The sequence below is a fragment of the Thermobia domestica genome, chromosome 7 (genome assembly GCF_964235325.1).
Source record: "Thermobia domestica chromosome 7, izTheDome1.hap1.1, whole genome shotgun sequence".
NCBI lineage: Eukaryota > Metazoa > Arthropoda > Insecta > Zygentoma > Lepismatidae > Thermobia > Thermobia domestica.
In genome coordinates this window covers 257,297,056-257,306,621 of record NC_137460.1, presented here as the reverse complement: position 1 = coordinate 257,306,621, position 9,566 = coordinate 257,297,056, and the positions used below count along the sequence as shown (strand labels likewise).

Genomic DNA, 9,566 nt, shown 5'->3' with positions numbered 1-9,566 from the left:
CAACGAAATAATGTATACGCTCATAACTAAATCTACTGCATTGTTTCCCAACTAATCTCATCCATATACTTGTGTTTGTTTTGTGACATGATAAAAGTCAATATAGAAGTAATCTTGTAGGAAATTACGCATCCAACTATTTTGGGACGAGAGAAAGAAAGCAATAGATAAATGACGGGTGTGGGGTTCATCCAAGTTGTGTTCTTATATGAGGAAGTCCCTGCTTCTTATCGCAATTTATCTCTAAATGCAATAGCTGTCCGCATGCTTCGAAGGATTTTTAACCAACTGTTTCGTTTAGATGTGCATGTATAAGTTTTGTTAAACTGTTAATAAGTGGAAGACAAAGTTTATCTGTTTAAAGTTTCTGACCAGGAAAGATCTTTCTTAGCATGCAAGGTAAGTTTCTAAACATCAATATTGCTTATATAGTATATTTACGTTAGAAGTTCTTACAAGTAGTGCGTTATTGTTAGATATATGTCTCATGTTAGCAGAATAGATATAATCTTCTACTTTGTACTGGATTATTTTAGAACATACATAGCGCAAAAATAAACGCCGTATATTTCTGAATTCAAGGTGATCATTCTATACCTACCTTCGCAAAATTATGTGTACAATGTAAAGTTACGCAAACCAAAAAAAAAAAATCATAAAGTCATTATAACTACTAGCTCGATCATCGCAAACTAAGAAGTAAATATTGGGTTGTCATGAAGCTAAACGTTACGGAGAGTGCCAGTAAGACATGTCTTTTTACCGTAATTCCCTGTTCAAAAATATGAGATCGTCTTACTTTCAGGACGTATGCAGTGGAGTTCCTCTTCGCTGAATACAACCACAAGCTTCCATTAAGCTCAAAGTTTAACCTCTTCCTGGGTTATCGTTTGGGGCTTGAAAGTTCGCAGATTTAGTGGGTCATTCTACAAAGACCGGTCCTAAGCAGTTTGTCCTCCCGCGCAATGGAATCATTTGCAACCTCTTCTCCTCCAGAAAGAACAAAGCTTAAAAGCTACGATTTTAAGTACGCTACTCCATCATGAACAACGAAGCAGATGGAAAAAGCACTCGCACTCATAAAGGCCTAAACAGTACAAATACAATCTCGTTGTGAGTAATATATATAACTCAATATCAAGCTTAAATCTCAATATATCAGTTTGCAATTCCAGTGCAACTAGTTCTTTTTATCTTTATTTCTTTATTTTTTCTTCTACATCGTTAAAAACAATTAAAAAAATAAAACTTCAATGATAAAAACTTGTTTCTAAAAAAATACAAGACTAGTTTTCATATCAGAGCTGTGATAACTAACTAAATGAAACAGGTGTTAGCTACTGTTGGAGAATTGAGCTATTGTATTTGACAACAATCAAGCAGTCCAAGCTGAGATTTATATGACCATTTGCTTTAGCACTGTACTTATGACCTTAAACTAGTGCTACCTACACATGATATATGAATGTAGTATTCAAATAGAAGGTCAGCTTAGTAAATTTAACTACCATCATCATGAAATATTATTTCCAACAAGGAATATTTATTTTAAATAATATATTTATGACAGATTTTGTGACCCCGTGTTGCACATATGGTAGAAGTGAGAACGATTAAGAGAGGTCTGCATTAGGGTTGCAAATTGCCGCGAATTAGATGGGACATCGCAATTTTCAAGAAAATTTTCATCTCAATTCCAGCTGAGAGAGATGCGTTATGTGACAGCATGGCAAGATGTTAAAACTATTAATAAAATATGCTGCAGCAATTCCTAGTGACATTCTAAATTTCGACCCCCGGTATGTACTAAATATCGAGATATCGATTTGGTTCTATCGATAAAATTTTGATGTTAGCAACAGTGAAATCGACACGAATATTGAATTGGTTTCCCGTTTCAGTGGTGTATAATTTGTGTTCAACTAACTGCTAATGAAGTGAAGCTACGAGTTTTCTGTCTTCTGTGCATTTCGTTTAAATTTTCGTTCATGAATATACGTAATTCTCACCTAGCGTCAATTATCCGCTTCTCTGTGTTAAAATAAGAAACAAAAATAGTAATATTTTCTGTTAGACAAGTTTTACTATTAACGAAGTGCTCTCTGATATCAATTGTCAATATATATATCCCACCTTTTTCTAGAAGTTGCGGAGCTGAATATGGATTTAAACGCCTTCGGAAATGTCATTGTTCGTCTCAGCAACGCTAAATCCCGCGAATTCAGCAATCGGTAATTTTGAATCTTAATGTCGAATTCATAGTTTCTGGGGTCCCTGAGTCAAACAGTAGTGACACTTCCGATCCCGTTTAAATCCAAATTCAGTACCGCAACTTGGGGGAGGGGAAGAAATTTTTATATATATATATATATATAGGTATATGTATGTATGTATGATTGAAAATGACCAATATAAGCGTGGAATTCATGACTTTTGGAATCACTGACATGACCAGTGACACTTCCGATGCCGTGCCTCACAACATACGTAAGGGGAAAAAATGAAATGAAATTTTGAGTTTTACGTCCCACGGTTATGCCGGTTAGGCTGAAGGAGACGGTGATAATGAGTAATGAATGAAATGGTGGAATGAAGAAAGTGGGAGGAAACGGGAGAACAGCGAGAAAACCCACGCACACGGTGTTTGTCCACCACAAAGTTCACTTGGCGGGAGCAGGGTATGAACCCTAGATCCCTAGCACCAGAGGTGAACGCTCTACCACTGAGCCATCGCGGCCCCATACGTAAGGGGAGTTATATTTATATATATATATATATTTAAAAAAAAATGACGGAAATTAGTGCCGAATCAATACTTTTCAGGGTCGCTGAGATGAACAATGAGACGTCTAATGCCGCTTAAATCCAAATTGAGTATTTTGTGTCCAAAATGAGATCAATCTTCCTCATATGAAGAACGGGTTTTCTGGTTGTATATACAGGGTGTTAATTAATTATACCGACAAAGTGTAAGAGCTGACTCCTTACATCAAAATCGACAAAGGGTATCACAAACGGGATATTTTTTCCATTATTTTTTTTCAATATCTTGCACCTTTTCCAAGATTTGAGCCTACTTCCCGTTGCAGTTCCTAATTCATGCATGTATGATCAATGTTTTCTTCCTCTTGCTTGCAGTATGTAATAAGCAAATGCATTACACACACAATTAATTATAACATCAGTGATATATGGTGTTTGGTGGGAAAAGCACTCCAAACAATAAAAGATTCATCTTTGACTGCAGAAATGGTTATCTTTCGTTTCTCGTTATCCGTACAATTAACACCTGCGAGAGATGCAACCCCTTTATACAAATACATAGTGTTGGGATGTGTAACTCGTACGATATGATGCTTTACTTTTGTAAAATTTCAACAGTTAAAGTTTACACCTAAAACTGTAATAAAGAAATAACGATCATGTTTTTGTAATAGGGGAAGGGAGGGTAAGTTGACGATAGTAAGCTTCTATGCATGTTTTGTCAGCCTTGTGTTGATGAAATGTTTCGATTTTATGTTCACGGCAATTATTAGACTTTCGTTTTACTCTGTTAATTGTTTGATGATTTTAAATTCAAAAGTTACGATGATACTTCACTTTTATTGACCCCATATCATTTTCGTCATCTTACCCTCCTATGCGGGTAAGATGACTTCCATAGGTGGGTAAGATGACGAGACAAAAAGCGAGAACAGAACTGGACTGATTATTGTATTTCAAACGCAGTATTTTGCAGAATACACAAATAATAACATGAATAGAAGAATATGAACACAAGCGCAATGTGATTTCAAGGACAAAAGTCACAGATGTATGCTTTGAATTTTGCTTCTGTTACAGACAATTCAGTACAAGCAACATGGGCTCAATTCTGACACATATTACAAGCGAACCACGTTTCACTTTTACCATATTCATTACATACTACACACACTTCTTCCCCCAAAACATCGGAATCGTCGTCTTCGTCCATATAAGTCACTGATATAGAACAGTCAGGGGAGTCGACTGAATGCATGTCTTCTTTGTATACTACGGAGATTTGTCTTTTCGTTTCCGTGTTCCCTTTTTCTGGGTACGCGTATCTTCTTTTGTCTTCTTTTTCGCTTATTTCCCGGCTTTCCTTTCTTCCAGAGTTCTTTTGACAGGACTGCTGGTGATAAGCAACGAAGGCAGCTTCTTTCGCTGTTTCCTTCCTTCGTTAACTGCTTTAGGAAGAAGGTGTAGACCATTTTATGATTTCCATTTGAGGGTCCAGGGTCTGCATGAGATGGTCCGGGTTCAAAAATGGAAGAATCGGGTTCTGCAAGTGTTGATGCAGGTTCAGATTGTATTTGGTTAGATTGCGCAAAGGAAGGAGACAATTTTGGAATAGAAGGTTTAGGTACTGATACAGATGATGCATATGCTGAGTTAGACATTGTAGTTGTTGAATGTTCCGTGGCATTTATTTCAGTTGCTGCGGTCGCTGTAACTTCAGGAACATATTGGTTTTCGGTTGTCAATGATGGCTCGAAATCAGAATCACTGAAAATCTGAAAATTTAATGGCACTAACCCTGTAGCACGGAAACCCTTTACTGCGTGACTGATCGTGGCCACCCTACTATATGCCACGCCACATTGAATGGCAGCAACATTCTTTATGCTGATTCTCTCACCTGGAGGAGCCATCAAGTAGTCATCACAAGCACGGCTATATGCAGTTTTCAATGAACCATACAGAGCAACATCCAAAGGCTGCATCCGGTGGCTTGTGTGCGGAGGAAATCCTAAGAGGCTAATATGCTTTTCTCTGCACACGTAAACTGCCTGTAAGGTAATATGGGATGGGACTCATTCCAGATACCAGCAGAGCCAGGAGGAGCATTGTTCAAAAAGTGTTCCTGCATACGCACCTTGGGGAAAATAAAGAATGGTGAGACGTAGTTGCCAACAGCACTAAAACGACAACCTACACTTACATTCACACCTCTTTCAGCAGAAGAAACTTTAATTACTCTTCGATTTCCTTTTGAACTTAATACGTTTGGGGTTTTCGTGGGTACAGTTGAACAGCCCGTTTCATCCGTGTTAAAAATCTGATGAGATTCAAAGTGTTTCTCATTTAAAACATCTTTATAGACATTAAAGAATGATTCAACATTTGTTTTATTGAAAACAGTTAGCCTCCCTGCAGATGTAGTTCCTCTTTTCGCAGAGAGTAATGAAATTTATTCATAAAGGTCTTGATGAAGTCCTTGCTGGCCTTCTTTTCTTGGTTGAATCGGTGAGGAATCTTCATAGTCTCAACATAGTCATAAACTATTCTTCCAAATTGCTCCCTTGTTAGGCTCACGCAGCTCGGGCAAGATGACGAATTCGCCATCTTGTCCGCCTATTTGATTCGTCATCTTACACGAAACACCCATTTTTTATTGCAAAAGAGACAAATCTGTCATCAAGTTATTTCTGAGTTACATTGAGCTATTGATGTAATTAATATACTACATTGTTTCGAAAAAACAAAAATCATGTCCTGGGGACTTAACCACAATAGCTTCAGACGTTATTTTCTGACACCGGAATCTTACAACGAACCGACGTGCAAACAGTCAAACCACTCCTGGTCAACTGGAACACGGCCGATTGGAATAGTTTCTATCTCTCAACACGTGTGGCACTAGTGCCTTCCGAACCGCATGAAGGCTGTGTTGCCATATCACTTCAGGATTCTGAAATTGACAATTCGTCATCTTAAACACCTCGTCAACTTACCCTCCTTTCCCCTATTTCGCATCGCCCACTGAAAACGACACGTTTCTAGCAATATCTGGAAACGGCGACCTGTCCGCCAGTGATAACCGGTTACTGTTTGCTACCAAAATGTTTACCATTATCTTAGGTATTGATGGACACCAATATCATTTCTCTATGACTTACACTTCCCGAGATATAGCTTCTTAAATCTCCCAAAATCGAAACTTTTTGGCCAATATTTCGGGAACGGTGAGACTGACGCCGAAAATTCCATCACTTCTTCGAGATAGTTTTTGATACTCTATCGAATGGAGGGTTCAAAATTGAAAAATTCGGAATTTTGGGGGTAAATCGACGGACGACGTCTCTAACTCGGTGCTCAGAACGGACTCTAATGGTACGCTAACAAACAATTTAATCTGCTACAAGATTTCGATTTCTAATATATCCTACTGTGGCATTATTCCTAGACATCAAGACAAAGGCGTGAAATGTACATACTAACGACATATCCCGCCAAAACCCACCAGTTGTTAATAATAGCCATACAACTGTTAATGGACAACCACCTCGTCAATTGTCATCTTATGATAGTCGCAGACAATAGTTTATCATATAATTACGCTAGACTTAGGCCTGAGAAAACGTCACAATGAGATATATCAGAAACTAGAATCTATGATTGCTTAGGAGAGATTCACGAACGCATAAAACCTGTACCATCAGGATATTACAGATGAGAATTGACAAGAGATAAAGGATGATAGCTTTCGATAGGGACGTAAGCAAACCCCAGCCTGAAATCCTGAATTTTCTGTAAAATTAATGTAATTTTAGAGGTGTTTGTTACAAAATTTAATACAATTTATCCTCGTATTGAATTTGTTTCCCGCGAAATCAAACTCCGAACGCATTCGGAAATAAATTTCTAAGTACGTGATTTTCGGTTGGCTCGGATTTAGCTTGACGAAAACAATATGCTCAAAGTATTCTACAAACCCCAGCTGATGCAAAGGGTCACTCTGAGTTCATGTGACCAAGTAAATTTGTGGCGGATAACATCGTATCCGTGGGTTTTCTAGGGAACTTCCGTTTCCTCCCACCTTTTCATTTCACCAATTATTCCATCATCACTGACTTTTATTAATCATTCGTGTTCCTAGCCTAAAGGGCATAATCGTGGAACATTAAACTGAACGATTTTGAGTTCGTCCGGAAGTATGGGGAGAACTTGTGAAAGAGATTCTCGGTGGTGAAAGATTTCTTCTTTTCTTTTACAGTTACAAATTCATCATTTCAATTTCAAGGCTAAAGTAAGTGCACGCTTGTTGCAGAGAAAAAAAAATCATGTCACCCTTTATAAAATATTTAAATCGCGTAATGTTATAACAATGATACCCGAGAGATGTAAGTTTGTATGGAGAAAACACGGAAACACATCACCCTGAATATGTACTGAGATTTATGTGTTTGTCAATCTCATGGATAGCCCAAGGCAATTTGCTACCCCATGCAATGGCATGACCCCTTTTCTCCAGGGAGAACAAATTTTAAAAGGCACACTGTTAAAAATATATTCTTAAATCTGAGAAACCGTTTCTTATCTGTGCACCGAGAATATTTTATTTTAGAAACAAGAGTTTGAAACTCTCATTAATGAGAAATGAAGAAAAGTAGATAAGGTTGTATGAAGCGAAACGAGAAAATATACTGCTACTTTCTTTATGAATGAGAATTTCCAAATCTCATTTCTAAGAAAATATTGTCTCGGTGCACAGATAAGAAACGGTTTCTCAAATTTAAGAAATGATTTTTAACAGTGCACTATTTTAAATATTCTATCCCATCACGAAGAACGAAGGGGAGGAAAGGTGCACTGGCACTCACAAGGGCCTAAACATTACAAATACAATCTCGTTGTCTTCTTTCTTTAAATAATAATCTATTATGTTAGTAAAAGATAAAATACACACCTGCAGAGAAAAGATGTTAATCCTTTATATACAATTCAGTAAAGTGTTTCAATCTCAATATATCAGTTTACAATTCCAGTGCAACTAGTTCTTTTATCTTTATTTCTTTATTTTTTTCTATATCTATTAAAAAAAGTGTTTTAGAAAAAAACTTGTTTCCACCTTAAATGAAAGGGAACTTGCTTGTAACAAAGACAAGACTAGCTTTCATATCAAAGCTGCGATATCTTACCAAATGGAAAAGATGTTCGTTACTGTTCGAGAATTCAGTTCTTGTATTTGAAACCTATCAAGCAATCCATGTTTTGATTTGTTTCACCTGTTGCTTTAGTACTGTTGATGTAACCTCAAACAAAAGCGACCTAAAGATAATTTATGAATGTAGTATTCAAATAGGTCAGCTTAGTAGATTTAAGTACCATAATTATGAAGTATGTTTCCAACAAGAAATATTTGTTTTAAATTATTTAGTTATGACAGATTTTGCTACCTCTCGAAACTTGCCGTTCTGTGCAAACGCACACAGAGAAAAACCGTTCTTCGGACAGCGGTATATTGTACAAATATACGGTATCCTCTTGTTTACTATAGAAATCAGTACGGGGCATACGTTATCCGTATGCTACATAGGCACTGCCCTTAGATGTTACATCATGCAGTTGCAGGATGTCTGACATCTAACAGTTTTCCGTATACCACATGCATATACTTATGTTACCTTCGTCAGCTATATGTTATATACGTCCATTTGTATGTGAAATCCTGACCGCGTACATTGTTTCATACGGAAAGTACGTATAGAAGGAACAGTTATACATAAAGTATTATAAAACATGCATTTTCAGTTATGCTGAAGTTGTTAAGTCCAAAACTCTGCTGTACGTTAAGTCCAAAACTACAGGAATTACGCATGTAACCTATCTTCTTAAGTACGTCACCTACATTTTTTTCTCAGTGCACGTGTTGCTAATATGGCAGAGCCGGTACTGGTCACCTTTGTTCCATTGTTATAAATTCCGCAAATGCATCATCAATGAATTTCTATACTTTTTGTTACTGAAACAAGAACATAAAGGACCACACTTGCATTGCTCTGTATGTTCTGTCAAGAAGTATAGTCTGAAATTCCACTCCACTGACTTCGTCGTGCATTTACACACCAAAGATTATTTTGCAGAGCGATAGGCAAGGCTTGTGGCCACCACATCCAGTATAAGTTCTGATTCAGAAGGGAAGTATTATGAACAGCTATGTGAACCAAGTTTAGTCATCTTAGATTAACCTGGTGCAATGTGTCTTTTTCTTGTTTTAACAGAAATGCTAACTATGAGATTTTAACGTTTAACTAAGTGATTAGTCCTTGTTTTTTCTTTTTCTTTTATTTTTTCTTCTTTTTTTGTAAAGTAATGCACAAAATGCAATATTGACAGAACCACAAAAATAATAATCATAAGAATTATTCGTTTCTGATATAATTAGCGGCAAAGTGAGAAGTTTCCAGCTGCCACTGTCCCACTCCTATCTATTCGTCTTAATCTTATCTATACCCATATTACCACTGTACAACCTTTATTTCAAAATAATAATAATAATAATAATAATAATAATAATAATAATAATAATAATAATAATAATAATAATAATAAGAAGAAGAAGAAGAAGAAGAAGAAGAAGTTTCGTTTCATAGTGTAAAACTAAGGTAGACCCCCAATCCATGCGAATTTAATCTCAAACAGTGGCGGATAATGTTAGTGTTGCAGCGTTGCGCAACGACCAAAGTATTTCAAGAAAAAAATATTATTATCAATAGTAGTAAAGAACAGAAAAAATACTTTTTAATACTTGCATATAT

At 36.6% G+C, this 9,566-nt stretch overlaps 1 protein-coding gene across 1 annotated transcript in view; it reads left to right on the top strand.

Moving 5' to 3' along the window:
* The first annotated feature begins 212 nt into the window (after window positions 1-212).
* LOC145690849 (uncharacterized) overlaps window positions 213-9,566 on the top strand; it is a 269,031-nt gene continuing 259,677 nt past the window's right edge. Inside the window, exon 1 of the mRNA XM_081766211.1 lies at window positions 213-399. The gene's annotated coding sequence lies outside the window, so the exon portion shown is untranslated. The remainder of the gene's footprint in view (window positions 400-9,566) is intronic.